Below are 14,686 nucleotides of genomic sequence, written 5' to 3'. Positions count from 1 at the left end.
CTTGAAAGAGGAACATCAAGGATGCTGATGTCACTGAATTGTAGATTACACAGAGAGAGGTAAGGTGGAAAAAGACTGGAAGGTAGGATGAGGACAGGTTACAAAGAACTTTTAAAGTTCACAGTGGATTCTGTGTTTAGTTCTGGAGGTAATAGGGAGCTATTGGAGTTTGTTGAGTAAGGGAAGATAGTGATATGATCAATTTGACAGCTGAATGGAGCATGGGGGAGAGACTTGAAACTGGGAGACCAACCATAAGGCTATTTCTGAGTCCAAGTGTGAGGTGACAAAGGGTGGTAGCAGTGGCAAAGGTAAGGAGAAGGCAGAAGGTTAGATCCAGGGGATAAAAGAGAGAGAAAAGTCAAGAATGACAATGTATGTTGGGAGCCTGGATGCCTGGATACCTGGGAGGATGATGGTTTACTGGACAGTAATAATAGAGAAGTTTTAAGGAAAGAAGGTTCAGAGAAATTATGAGATTTGTGTGGTGTCACTGAGCTAGTCACTGTTCAGTACTGGGTTTGAATGCTAGCTCCAAATCCCAGAATCTTTCTTCTGTTGCCTCTGACATTCCTAGATCTAAATTCAGTTTCCATTATAATATTCTCCTTTGGATGACAATTATTTCCATGAAGTTTGCTATAACTCAGAAAGATTTTAGAATTCCTTTTTTGGATACATCTTTATACTGGGATGCTTTGTTTTGTATCAAATCTTTACTCTATAATAGTAGTTTTTTTTTTTTTTTTGAAAGAGCCAGAAGTTTTTAAAAGTACTATCAAGTAGGGAATTAATATCTGGTTTTGGCCTTCAGGAAAGGAAAAATAAGTGAGATCCTAAAGGATAGTCAGTCAATAAAAATTTATGTGGCACAATAAACTCTTCCTGAGTTCAGATTCAGCCTCAATAAGACACTTACTAGTTGTGTGACTCTGGACAAGTCACTTACCCCTGTCTTGTCTCAGTTTCCTCCTCTGTAAAATGAGCTGGAGAAGGAAACGACAAACCCCCAAGAAAACCCCAAATTCGGTCAGGAAGAGTCTGACTTAACTAAAAACAACTGAACAGCAGCCATTTATAAAACGCCTACTATGTGCCAAGCACTGTGCTAAACACCAGTCTAATCAGATGGTATTTCTCAGATGGCTTATAATAGATCCCTGAAGACATCTCAAGAAATGCTCCAAAGCTGGTTGGAGCTATTCCCTCACCTTTGGTGGCTTCCTATCACCTTTAGGAATAATTAAAAACTCCTTAAACTTAATTATAAAACTCCTTTAAACTAAGCATTTTAAACTACTCACAATCCAGCTTCAAGTCTACCTTTCCAGCCTTATTTTCAATCATTCCTTTCCAAGAATTTTCATTTGATATTTTAGTACTCCTGCACTTTGTACTCCATCGCTTGTTCCTGTGTCCTGTGCCCCTTCCCCCACTTCCTCTCCCTCATTCCCTCTACCTCTTAGCATCCCTCACTCCTTTCCAAAGCTCATGATTCATCTCCTCTAGGAAGTCTTTACTGACACTCCCAATTAGTGTCTCTCCCTCTTCCAACTATGATGTCAATTCTTAGGATCGTAAATACTGAGCTGGAAAGTGCTCAAATGCCATCTATTCAGCCTTTCTGATTTTACAGTAGAGGAAACACTCATTTAAGTATTTTTATGTTGTTTTGTTGCTCTAAAAATTAAATTTCATTGCTCTAGAGTTATTTCCCTTTCTTCTGACACAACTTTTATTTCACATAAATTGATTATATGGTGTTTTTTGTTTGTTTGTTTGTTTTTTGTCTTTTTTTGGTGAGCAATCTATAGATTTGTATTCATATGGGGACAAAGACTCAGAGAAAGATCATGTCAGCTGATTGAGTTAGTTGTATAAAACAAGATATTGAGCCACTGAACTGAGAAAAATCACCCCCAAAGAAGAAATTGGTGAAAGGTGCACTGAGTGCACATGCTTGATGAGCTAATTACTTTTAACTTTTCCTCCTAAAAGGAGGAATTTTCTGCCATTTTTGAACATGGGTTGTATGATGAGAAGGGGGAACATATCAAGGAGGAACATGCAATGGAAGGACCAAGAAGTCTACTAACTTTGTCATCCCCAGTCAATTTTTTTTTTTTGGAGGGGGATGAGGGAAAGACTTTGCATTTCAGGATAGCAAATAAAAGGTTCATTCCTGCAACTATATGTGCAGAATCATATACAATGAAGAACCTACAAGTGGTAAGAACCATAAATAAACCAACTTACCTCATATACTCCTAAGTCCTTTTTTAAAATCTTTGTAGCATATTTCTAACACTTTTGAAAAGCAGGCAGCTTGGGAAGAATGGGCAATCTTGGCCTTTGACTTGTAAACACTGAAAGGATCGGGAATATGTATTCAGATCCTTCCTATTTACTTACTAGCTGTGGGATTCTGCCAAGTCACTGAATGTCTCAGAATCTCTAAGTCACACATCCTGTTGTGACCTGTTTTAGTGAAGTGTTTGAGTGAAATCTCAGATCATCTGAATAGTAAAACAAAAAACCTTAGTTGGTGAGGGCTTTTTTTAAACCAATGGCCTGTGGCCTCTATGAAGGGTAGATAGATCTCCTAGGCAAGATTTATGATAAGAATGGCATGGACGAAAATTGCTCAGGGTGAGAAGGATCACAGGGTGAAAGGATTCTGGAAAGCCAGAATCTGAGAATTGGAAGGAGATCCAGGAACCATCTTGTTATTCAGTTATGTCAGTCTCCATGATCCCATTCGGGGTTTTCTTGGCAAAGATACTAAAGTTGTTTGTTCTCTCTTCCTCCGGCTCATTTTACTAATGAGGAAACTGAGGCGAACAAGGGTGAAGTGACACGCCCAGTATCTAAGGCTGGATTTGAACTCAGAAAGATGAGTTTTTCTGACTCTAGGTCCAAAGCTCTATCCATGGTGCTACTTAGCTGTCCCCCATCTCCTAATCTCTGTTTGACAAAGAATTCCTCATGTGACATGCTGGTTTTGATTAAGTAATCTTTTGTTCTTTTTAGTGCAGATTTCTAGTTTGTCTAGGATTTCTAGGATTTTTTTTTCAGATTCCAAACATTCTCTTTATTATGTGTAACTGATCCAGAGAAGAAACTAAAATGTGGAAAGGGAACTGGGAGGGCAGGGTATATATATATATATATGAGAGAGGCCTGATGTTCTGGAACCTAGGTCCAGAGGTGTTTCCTTCCTGAATCCTATTGATCACTCTGGGGCACTACAAAGGAGGAGGGATTGAATGGGGGCAGGGGAAGTAGGACCCTTTGTCTGGAGCCAGAGATCTCTTGGGGGCATCTCTCCTGGACTTACAGGCAGCCCATTTCACATTTAACCAAAATTTCCCTTATTGTAACTCTCACCCACCGTTGCTATTCTGCCCTTTGGACTAAATAGAATAAGTTGAATGCTTCACTTAATTTCTGTTTGCCTCAGTTTCCCCAAGTATAAAATGGATATAAGAACAGTTCCCAGACATTGATGTGAAGGTCAAATGAGATAATAGCTGTAAAGGACCTAGCACAGCACTTGCCACATAGTAGTTCTTGTCCTTTGTTCTCAAAGCCGACCAAAATGACATCACTATGTCGGGTCAAGTGTGTCTGCTGTGGTTGTCAGATCAACATGAGCTCTGAAGGTTCTATCACAGGTTGGGCCCAAATTATCCACGGGAACATTTAAGGGGGACTTTCTCTAAACTGGCGCATCTTGCATTTCTTTTGAGCTACTACAATTGCTTTGTTTATAAAGCACAGCACCTTCATTGATTCTGCCCCCAATGGTGGATGGTCCTTTGCTGATGTCTTCCATGTCACTCAGCCAATTCCAGAGTTCTTTAGAGAGATCTTGGAAATGTTCTTATATAATGTTCGGGCTAGCTTTCTGGAGGACCTCAGGATCAGCCTTGGTCTTAAGTGCAAGAGGCAGGAGAGCCACCAGGACTTATTGTAATTACATCATTACAGCATACTGAATATGTGTGAACTAGAGAACCATTACCTCACCATACTAAGTATTAAATATATATGTGAACTAGAGAACCATCATCTCATCAATTCCACTGAGTTAACACCTTGTTTCAAGTACACTTCTCCAGAGTTCCAGCCCTTTACATCCTTATATCATTTCTTCTTTTTCTTCTTCTTCAGTTTATTTTGAATACATATTGTTTTATGGATTTTGTTGAGAGAGAAAAATCAGAGCAAACAGAAAAAAAAAACCATGGGAGAGATAAAAAACAAAACAAAACAGAAAAAAAAGAAGTGAACATAGCATGTATTGATTTACATTCAGTCTCCTTAGTTCTTTCTCTGGTTGCAGATGGCATTTTCTGTCCAAAGCCTATTGGATTACATTGGATCACTGAACCACTGAGAAGAATTGACTCTTCCATAGTTAATCACTGTACTTTCTTGCTGTTTTTGGTACAGTGCATTCCTGGTTCTTCTTGTTTCGCTTGGCATCAGTTTGTAGAAATCTTTCCAAGCCTTTCTATAATCAGCTTGTCCTATATGAGTTCTCGGTAAAATAATCTTTTAGGCAAGCAATCAAACAATGTGTCCAACCTATTGGAGTTGTGCTTTTGGCAGTAGACTTTGAAACTTGGCAGTTTAGCTCAAGAAAGGCCCTCAGTGACTTACAGGAACTGATGCTGAGTGAAACGAGTAGAACCAGGAGATCATTATACACGGCAATAGCAAGATTATACAATGATCAATTCTGATGGACATGGCTCTTTGCAACAATGAGATGATTCTCTGTACCCAGAAAGGACTGTGGGGAATGAGTGTGGATTACAACAGAACATTTTCACTTCTTTTGTTGTTGTTTGCCTGAATTTTATTTTCTTTCTTATTTTTCTTCCTTTTTGATCAGAATTTTCTTGTGCAGCAAGATAATTGTATAAAAATGTATGCATACATTGGATTTAAAAATAAAAAGAAAGTACTTCAGTGTCTTGTATCTTATCCTGCCAGATGATCTTCAGAATCTTCTGAAGACAAATCACATGGAGGTGATTCAGTTTCCTGGCATGGAGTTAGTATACTGTTCAAGTTTCAAAGGCATATAGCCATACAACCAGTCCAATGGCTTTGTAGATCTTCAGCCTGTTAGGCAGTTTAATACCTCTTCTCTCCAATGCTTTCCTTCAGAGCATCCCAAATATTGAGATAGCTCTGACAATGCATATATTCACCTCATATTTTATGTGTATATTCTTGGAAAGTATACTGCCAAGGTAAGTAAACTTATCCACAGAATTCAAATTTTCTCCCCCCTTTTTTTTCTTGTTTCTTTTTCTTTTCTTTTCTTCTTTCTTTCTTTCTTTCTTTCTTTCTTTCTTTCTTTCTTTCTTTTCTTTTCTTTTCTTTTTTTTTTTTTTTTTACAATTAATGGTTCCATGTGCTGGTTACTGGAGAACCTCTGTTTTCTTGGTGTTAATTGTCAGACCAAATTAGCACAAGTAACAAACTTTCTCTGTGGAAACTCAATATTATAAGTTGCCTTCAGTGAACAATTACCTTTGGACAGAAGATTCATACCAATTCTCCCTCCACTTTAATATTGGCTTGTAACCTTTTCAAGTTAAATAATTTACCATCACTGTGGTAGCTGACCTTGATGCAGTGTTCATTCCTATTGAAGTCATCTGACAATATGGCAGAAAACACCATGCTAAAAATTGTGGAAGCAAATATATAGCCTTCTTTTACTCTGTTGTTGACCGGGAAAGCATTAAGAGTATTGTCCATTATTGAGAACTGAAGAATGACATCATGAAACTAATGTGCAATACTGATAAATTTCTCTGAGTAATCAAATTTTTCCATGATCTTCCATAATGATTGATAATATAAAAAAATTTGGTCAGATTGATAAATGTTATTTACAGACTTTTGTTCTGCTCCTGGCATTTCTTCTGGAGCCATTGAGCAGCAAAAACTGTGTCAACCATTCCACATCCCATTCTGAAGCCATTCTGGCTCTCAGGTGGATGACTGTTCCAGGTGAAGGATGAGCTTATTAAATAAAACTCTGGCAAGAATCTGTTTGGCAATGACTAAGAGAGGATCCTCCCCACCCCACCACAGTGATTGTCAGAGAACAACCTGTTTCCTATCTTTTATAGAGTCGACTAAACTGCTGGTACACTCTATGGAATTCTCATTTTGTTTTTTAGCAGCTTCTGAATTTCCTCATCATTTTCATCAGGTAAATGGAAGACAGTGTTGGTGATGAGAAAGTCATAAGATGTACAAGTTTTCACTAGTAAGTAATCATTGTTGTTAATGTTCCTGATTCCATCCTCCCAAGGACTCCCTGCTATGACTGGTTGACAGACTATAATAGCACTAAAGTCACATAGAATCACATAAGCTTGTCCCCTTTCAGCACATTGATGATGAGGGTCTCTGGGTCTTCACAGAATTTTTCTTTGACTTCAGCATGATTCATTATGGTGAGAGCATATTCATTGATGATGGTGTCATGGCACTTTCCTGTAAATGGCAATCACATTGACATGAGTCTGTTGCTCACAACAAGTTTGTTGACTAGATTACTTTTGATTGCAAAATTTATGTCAACTTCATTGTGTTTTGTATCACTGTGACTACTCTAAAAAATGTATATCCAACCACTATATACCTCTCAGATTAGCTAAGATGACAGGAAAAGATAATGATGAATGTTGTGGAGGATTTGGGAAAACTGAGACACTGATACATTGTTGGTGGAACTGAGAATGGATCCAACCATTCTGGAGAGCAATTTGGAACTATGCTCAAAAAGTTATCAAAATGTGCATACCCTTTGATCCAACAATATTACTACTGAACTTATATCCCAAAGAGATCATAAAGGAGGGAAAGGGACCCACATGTGCAAAAATGTTTGTGGCAGCCTTTTTTTATAGTGGCTAGAAACTGGAAATTGAATGGATGCCCATCAATTGGAGAATGGCTAAATAAATTGTGGTATATTGCATGTCATAGAATATTATTGTTCGGTAAGAAATGAGCAGCAGAGAAATGATTTCAGAAAGGCTTGGAGAGACCTTCATGAACTGATGTTGAATGAAATGAGCAGAACTAGGAGATCATTAACAACAATACTATATGATGATCAAATCTTATGGAAGTGGCTATCTTCAATAATGAGATGATCCAAATCAATTCCAATTGTTCAGGAATGAAGAGAACCAGCTACATCTAGTGAAAGAACTATGGAAAATGAGTGTGGACCACAACATAGCATTTCCATTCTATCTGTTATTGTTTGCTTGCAGTTTTATTTTCCTTCTCAGGTTATTTTTTTACATTCTTTCTAAATCCAATTTTGGGACGTGATGGGAGGTAATGGGGAGCATCAAACGTGGAACTGAATCAATTCAGGGAATTTGGCCAGCTTCTCTGGATTCTGATTCTGCATAATTCTGTGAACTTGGAGACTTTATAAATTTGCTGCTAAATTAAGTTGAAATGAGAAGCTTCAACCCTCTAATTTTGATGCTCTTCAGAAATTATTGACTATCTTTACAAAGACTAATTAGTTATTTGTTGTCCAAAATAAAAAAAAAACACCAGAAAACTTCATGAGGGACTGAAAAGAGAAGGCCCAACTGCCTAGGAAGCTGCAGGAGCAAGGAAAGTGGAAAGAATTTTTGTTTTACGACAACACGGCAGAAGATTTAGAAGGAAGAAGGTAAACTGTTTTTACCCACAAGCCCTTGTTTTCAAAGTTTTTGCTGATTAAGCCATTTGCAGTTTCCTAATTCTGCCCAGTCATTTTTTTTCCTTCAGAATTGTCATGCACTAAATAATGCTGGGAATCAGAACCCAGGCTGGGGCTACAGGTTCTTGGGTCAATGCCCTCTTTTGCACAGAGGTGCCAGTGAGTGACTTCTTCTTGGACTGCCTGACCCTTTTGTGAAATGTTGGCAAGTTAGGCACAGGAGAAGGTACTGACTGTTCTCAAGAGGCCTAGCCCACTGTCCTTGAGGCACCACAATAAATGCTCTGTTTGCTTAATAGAAAACTTGGCATTTGGTCTCCGAGGAGGAAAGGCTGGAACAGGTGTGGTAACAGAAATTGTCCTCGGGCTGAACGACCAAGAGAGGGAGGAAGGTGCCACAGCAACCCCAGGCTCCTGGGGATTGGTGGTCTTGGGAGAAAACTCATGCCTTTCTCTGAACCCTGTTGCTTCACTCCAGTTACAGCCGTTGGGCTTGGTTTTGATTCCCAGGGATGGGGGTGGAGGGTGGAATGGAAAAATCATGGAACCGTGGAATGGAAAAATCATGAAACCGTGGCCTGTGTGATAGAAGAGGGTCCTAGCTCATGAATTACCTCCTCCTCCCTTGGAATTCTCAGCTTCCTTCCAAGGTCAGATCAGCTGTCTCTTCCTACATGAGGCCTTTCCCAACCCCCACGCCCAATCCCAGTAGCTTCTACCGGAAATCACTGCGTACTTCTGTTGTAGGTACACTAGCCTCCCTCACAGAGTATAAACTCTCTGAAGGCAAAAACTGTTTTGTTTTTATTTTGGTATTTGTATTTTATCTTTGTATTATGTGACATAGTTTCTGGTATACAGTAGGTACTTAAATGATTGTTGGTTAAAGATTTTCCCAGTCTCTTACTCTCCCAGATACTAATGATGCTCCCATATTCACTTTACACTAATCCTATATAGATTTATATATGCACGTGCTGTTTACTGTTAGAATATAAGTTTTTTGAGGGCAGAAACTACTTAATTTTTTTGTCTGTTTTGATATCTCCAGCAAGTAGCATATTACCAGGTATATAGTTGGCAGTTAATAAATGCTTGGTGATTCATTGATTAATGGTTATAAGATTCCAGAGTTGGAAAGGGCTTCAGTGGCCATCTAGTCCAACCCATAGTGAAAGGGATCTCCATATGACACAGCCAACAAGTGGTCTGACCTCGTCATTTAATGGAAGACTGAATTGAGGTCTAAGAAATCAGAGGTAATGGCAGAAACTAGGCATGGACCCACATTTAACACCACATACTAAGATTAGATCAAAATGGGTTCAAGATTTAGACATAAAGAATGAGATCATAAATAAATTAGAGGAACATAGGATAGTTTACCTCTCAGACTTGTGGAGGAGGAAGGAATTTGTGTCCAAAGGAGAACTAGAGATCATCATTGATCACAGAATAGAAAATTTTGATTACATCAAATTAAAAACTTTTTGCACAAACAAAACTAATGCAAACAAGATTAGAAGGGAAGTAACAAATTGGGAAAACATTTTTACAGTTAAAGGTTCTGATAAAGGCCTCATCTCCAAAATATACAGAGAATTGACTTTAACTTATAAGAAATCAAGCCATTCTCCAATTGATAAATGGCCAAAGGATATGAACAGACAATTTTCAGATGATGAAATTAAAACTATTTCCACTCATATGAAAGAGTGTTCCAAATCACCATTGATCAGAGAAATGCAAATTAAGACTCTGAGATACCACTACACACCTGTCAGATTGGCTAAGATGACAGGAACAAATAATGATGAATGTTGGAGGAGCTGTGGGAAAACTGGGACACTGATGCATTGTTGGTGGAGTTGTGAAAGAATCTGGCCATTCTGGAGAGCAATTTGGAACTATGCCCAAAAAGCTATCAAACTGTGCATACCCTTTGACCCAGCAGTGCTACTACTGGGCTTATATCCCAAGTGTAACATGCCCTCCTGGCAGTTACTATTACCAGTCTGTCCTAGGCCCAACAGAGTACCTTTGACCACTGACCTTTGCAGTGTCAACTCTACCCGGCTCGCCTCCTCTGAGGCCTTCAAAGGTCTCTGGCCACAATCTCTTGAATCTATAGCTTAATAACCGGTAGTGCGCTCAAGAACAGCCACTTGTAATCTTAAAAGCCTTTATTGTACCTACTCACATAATGCCCTGACTGATGCCCTGACTTGTTGGTTCCCAAGTGAACACCTGGTCAGAAGACCCACGTGTTCACTACCAAAATTCTTACCTCTTTTGGCTACCCATCTTGGCTTGGCCACCCAGGCTAGGGAGCCAGGGTAAAGAGCGCCAGGTTAAAGAGAACGACTGCTGCCTGTAGTGGATTTATAAAGGGCCTGTGAGGTCACACACACAGCCAACCAGCATGAGAGTCACCCATTACAAAGCTATCTCAATGTGGCCAAGATCCCACCTACAAGGCAATCTTAATATCCACAGAAATTACTTCTTGGGGGACTTAAATCTCCCGTTGCACTGTGTCTACCCATTTAAAGGGCCCTTACACCAAGGAAATACTAAAGAGGGGAAAGGGACCTGTATGTGTCAAAATGTTTGTGGCAGCTCTTTTTGTGGTGGCTAGAAACTGGAAAATGAACGGATGCCCATCAACTGGAGAATGGTTGGGTAAATTATAGTATATGAATGTTATGGAATATTATTATTCTGTTAGAAATGACCAACAGGATGAATACAAAGAGGCTTGGAGAGACTTACATCAACTGATGCTGAGTGAAACGAGAAGAACCAGAGGATCATTATACACTTCAACAATGATATTGTATGAGGATGTATTCTGATGGAAGTGGATATCTTCAACATAGAGAAGAGCTAATCCAATTCCAATTGATCAATGATGGACAGAATCAGCTACACCCAGAAAAGGAACACTGGGAAAGGAGTGTAAACTGTGAGCATTTTTGTTTTTTTTGTTTTTCTTCCCAGATTATTTTTACCTTCTGAATACAATTCTTCCTTTGCAACAACAACAACAAAATTCGGTTCTGCACATATATATTGTACCTATGATATACTATAATATATTTAATATGTATGGGAATGCCTGCCATCTAGGGGAGGGGGTGGAGGGAAGGAGGGGAAAAATTCAGAACAGAAGGGAGTACAAGGGATAATGTAAAAAAAATTACCTATGCATATATGTACTGTCAAAAAATGTTATAATTATAAAATTAATAAAAAAAAGAAATTAAAAAAAAAAGAAATCAGAGGTAGATTGAGAACTGGAGCCCAGGTCTTCCAATCCCCAGTCCATTGACTTTTGTCTAGTGCCAGGCTAACTTTTCTCACTTGGAATGAAATATCTGTAACTAGATGGTTTGGTGGATAGAGAGCTGAGTCTGGAGTCAGGAAGAGCTGAATTTAAATATGAACTCAAACACTCATTGGCTGTGTGACTCTGGGCAAGTCATTTACACTGATTGCCTCGATCCAATGGAAAGAAAATGGCAAACCACTTCAGTATCTTTGCCAAGAAAACCCCATAGACAGTTTTGGTCTGTTTGGACTCAACAGTAACAATCACAAAAAACCAACAAGAAGCTTCTCTCCCTTTAACGAATTACAATCCTTCTCTGTCTTGGTAGATAATTTTGGTGGCCAAAAAATTCAACCTCTCTCCCAGCAGCCAACTTGGCAATGAGTCTCTTCAAAGTGAACTAGACCGGTCCTGGACAACACATTTGTTGACATTGTCTTTCTTTCTTTCTTTTTTTTTTTCTCTTTAAAATTTCTTTCTTTAAAAATTTATCAAATATTTTTTTCTTTTATTTTTTTCTAGTTTCTTTTTTTAAACAATTATCTACTTTATTTATTTATTTTTTTGACATTGTTTTTCAAAACCTTTTCAGCTTATGAGGACCTACCCAATCTCATGCATAGTCAGCTTATCCTTTGGGAAATTCTAGTCCCCAACAGAATCAGAGCTCTAGAGTTAGAAGCGTTCTTTGAGAATCTGGTCCTCAGTTTCCTCATCTTTCAAATGAAGAAGTTAGAGTAGAGAGCCTCTGGGGTCACTTTCAGCTCTAGAGGTATGAGCTAGAAAGCCAGTGCACACCCTTCCACCATCCTCCCCTTACTCCTTCAACTGTACTAGAGGTATCTAGTTGGTTAGAGTATAACCTGGAGCTGGGAAGACCTGAGCTAAAGTGAGGTCTCAGACACTTGTTAGTTCTGTAACCTTGGGGGAGTTATTTAATTTCTGTGTTTACCTCAGGTTCCTCATCTGTAAAATGGAGATAATAATAGCATGTACCTCTCAGGATCAAATGAACTAATAATTGTAAAGCACTCAGCATAGTACCCGGCACATAGTAGGTGCTTTATTTTATTTTATTTTTTAAATTAATTTTATAATTATAAATTTTTTTGACTGTACATGTGCATGGGTAATTTTTTTTTTACAACATTATCCTTTGTATTCATTTTTCCAAATTTTCCCCTCCCTCCCTCCCTCCACTTCCTCCCCCAGATGACAGGCAATCCCATACATACTCAGTGCGTTACATTATAACCCAGATACAATATATGTGTGTAAAACCAAAGTAGGTGCTTTATGAATGCTAGCTATGATTTGCTGCTTAGGACAAGCACGGCTTTTTATGAGCTCTGAGAGATGTTGGCCACACTAAAAGTTGCATGGCAAGATTTGTGGCTCTTGGAAGTGATGGTGAAATTGTTATTATTGTGAAATATGAGGAAAGGATTGTTTTTATTTTGAATGGACTTAGGAAATACCCTTTGTGTGTGCAAATGAGTGCCTCTTCTGTAATTTGGGATTTTACAGTATTGCCCTGGGGGCTCTGGGATTTTGAGTGAATGGCTTTGAAAGCTGGATCCTGAGGGTCACTCCAATCATTGACATACTGCACCAAGGAAGCAGGTTCTTTGGAAAGCTGAAGTGATTCACCTCTGCCATTTAGCAAGGACACTTGAATTGAACATCAGGGGGCTTTAGAAGGGGTTTTAGAAACTATGTTGCCCAACTCTTTAAATCCACAGACCCCAGAATACACGGAGCAATTGTTTGATTTGAGCAAATTGAAAGATTTGTTTAGGGTCACCCAGACACCCAAAGGACTTCATAGTGCATGAAGTCAGGAAACCTCGGGCACTTATTAGCTTGTGATCCCATTTGCTTCAATTTTCTTATCTGTAAAATGAATCGGAGAAATAAATGGCAAACCACTGCAGTATCTCTAAGAAAACCCCAAAATGGAATCACAAAAAGTTAGATATGAGAGAAAATGACTGACCCAAATGAAAAATCAGGGTCATACAGAAATTAAGGGGAGAAAAGATAATACAGGTCCTTTAATCCTAAATCTAGCACTTATTCACTAACTTCTCCCATCAGAATTGTCTTCCATGAAAGTCATCTGATTTCAAGACTTTCTATTACTTTCATACTTGATTTCATCAAGGCCAGTCTTACCCAATGGTTTTACTCAGATAATATGATTATAGGAGTATTAGGAATTGCCATTGCCCTTCTCCAATTAGTTTCCTTGCTAGTCACCCAGGGGAAATTTCACCATTAGACATTTATTCCTTTGTGTCTTGACCTGAGTTAAAATACAAAATTATAGGGAAAGCTTTATTGTCACAGATACATTCATATGTAGTAGCTTTAGCTGATCTTTTGCACTTGAAGCAGATTTTTGAGGGAGAAGTAAGAGAGTAAGATGAGGACTAAGAAAGGACAAATGTTCAGCTTTATTATGGTTGACTTTGGACTCTGTCCCGTGGATGTTTATGGGTCTTAATGGGTCCAGTGGTCTTAATGCTGAAGCATAATGACTATATGGGAATAGATGTTCCTGGAGCTGCCTGTTCCTGGTCACAACCTGGTGCCATAAGTTGTTTCTCTTCTGTGGCAGTTCCCTGGGGCTGAGTGCCCACTACCAGGCTGCACTTCCCCAAGCGGGGCATGGGCAGGAAGGTGTGTGTGAAAGCTTGAACAGAAGGCATGGCCTCTGCCGTCTGAAATCCTTCAGATAAAACCCTCACCTGTGCTCCGATATCTCCTAATCTGAAGGGAAAAATACACTACTTTCCTTTGGGAAGCCCTGCTCTGATAGGAAGCCCCTCAGGGAGCCCCTGGTCTGTGTGTGTGGTGGGGAGGTACAGGGACACAGTCTTAGCCCTCAAGAATCTTGGATCAAAACAGGAGGACCTACTTGGAGTCAAAAAAAATTAGATCTCAAAGTCACTACAAAATTCATCTGATCCAACTCAGGAATTTGATAGATGAAGAAACAGTGGTCCAGGTGGGACTTTGAATTAAGATCCTTTAAGTCCAATATTCCTGCCACAGACAACAATATTTCTATAGCACTTATGATAGTGCCGGCCATTATGTTGAGCACTTTACACATCTCATTTGATCCTCACACTCACTTTGGGAGGTAAATATTATTATCCCCATTTTGCAGATGAGGAAACTGAGGTAAACAGAGATTAACTGACTTGCCCAGAGTGACACAGCTAAAAAGTATCCGAGCCTGGATTCTAGGCCTAGTGCACTGGGCCACCTAGCTATGCACTACAACATGAATATTTAGTATTTCAGGGAGCTCCTGGCCTGTAGACCCAGCTCCTACTCTTGGGATCTCCCCGTTCTGGGCCTCCCTAGTGGCAGTGGAAATCAGGCAGGTGGCAGAGAGCCAGGACCAAGAGCTGGCCGTATGGCTGCGTTCCACTCAGTAGGTGTGGGACGGAGGAGGGACAGAGGGAGAAGGTGTCGGCACCCATGGCTGAGAGAGGAAGAAAGAAGACACTGGCCCTAATGGGGAAGGAGGCAGGGTGGGGAATGGGTGTCCTTAGCCCTTTATTCTCCCCTAAGCCAGCTGGCTG

General features: G+C 39.5%; 1 long non-coding RNA gene across 2 annotated transcripts in view; it reads left to right on the top strand.

Annotated features, from left to right (window-relative positions):
- LOC141540260 (uncharacterized) overlaps positions 1 to 11,532 on the top strand; it is a 36,341-nt gene extending 24,809 nt beyond the window's left edge. The window contains exon 3 of one of the 2 annotated variants that reach the window (XR_012481502.1): positions 6,210 to 11,532. This is a non-coding gene — a long non-coding RNA (uncharacterized LOC141540260). Of the gene's footprint in view, positions 1 to 4,345; positions 5,299 to 6,209 lie in introns of those variants that run through there. The other variant, XR_012481503.1, reaches the window with a different exon arrangement.
- Positions 11,533 to 14,686: the final 3,154 nt, after the last annotated feature.

Source organism: Sminthopsis crassicaudata, chromosome 4, assembly GCF_048593235.1.
Source record: "Sminthopsis crassicaudata isolate SCR6 chromosome 4, ASM4859323v1, whole genome shotgun sequence".
In the NCBI taxonomy this organism is placed as follows: Eukaryota; Metazoa; Chordata; class Mammalia; order Dasyuromorphia; family Dasyuridae; genus Sminthopsis; species Sminthopsis crassicaudata.
The sequence above is the reverse complement of the archived record's forward strand: the minus strand, read 5'-3'. Positions and strand labels throughout refer to the sequence as shown.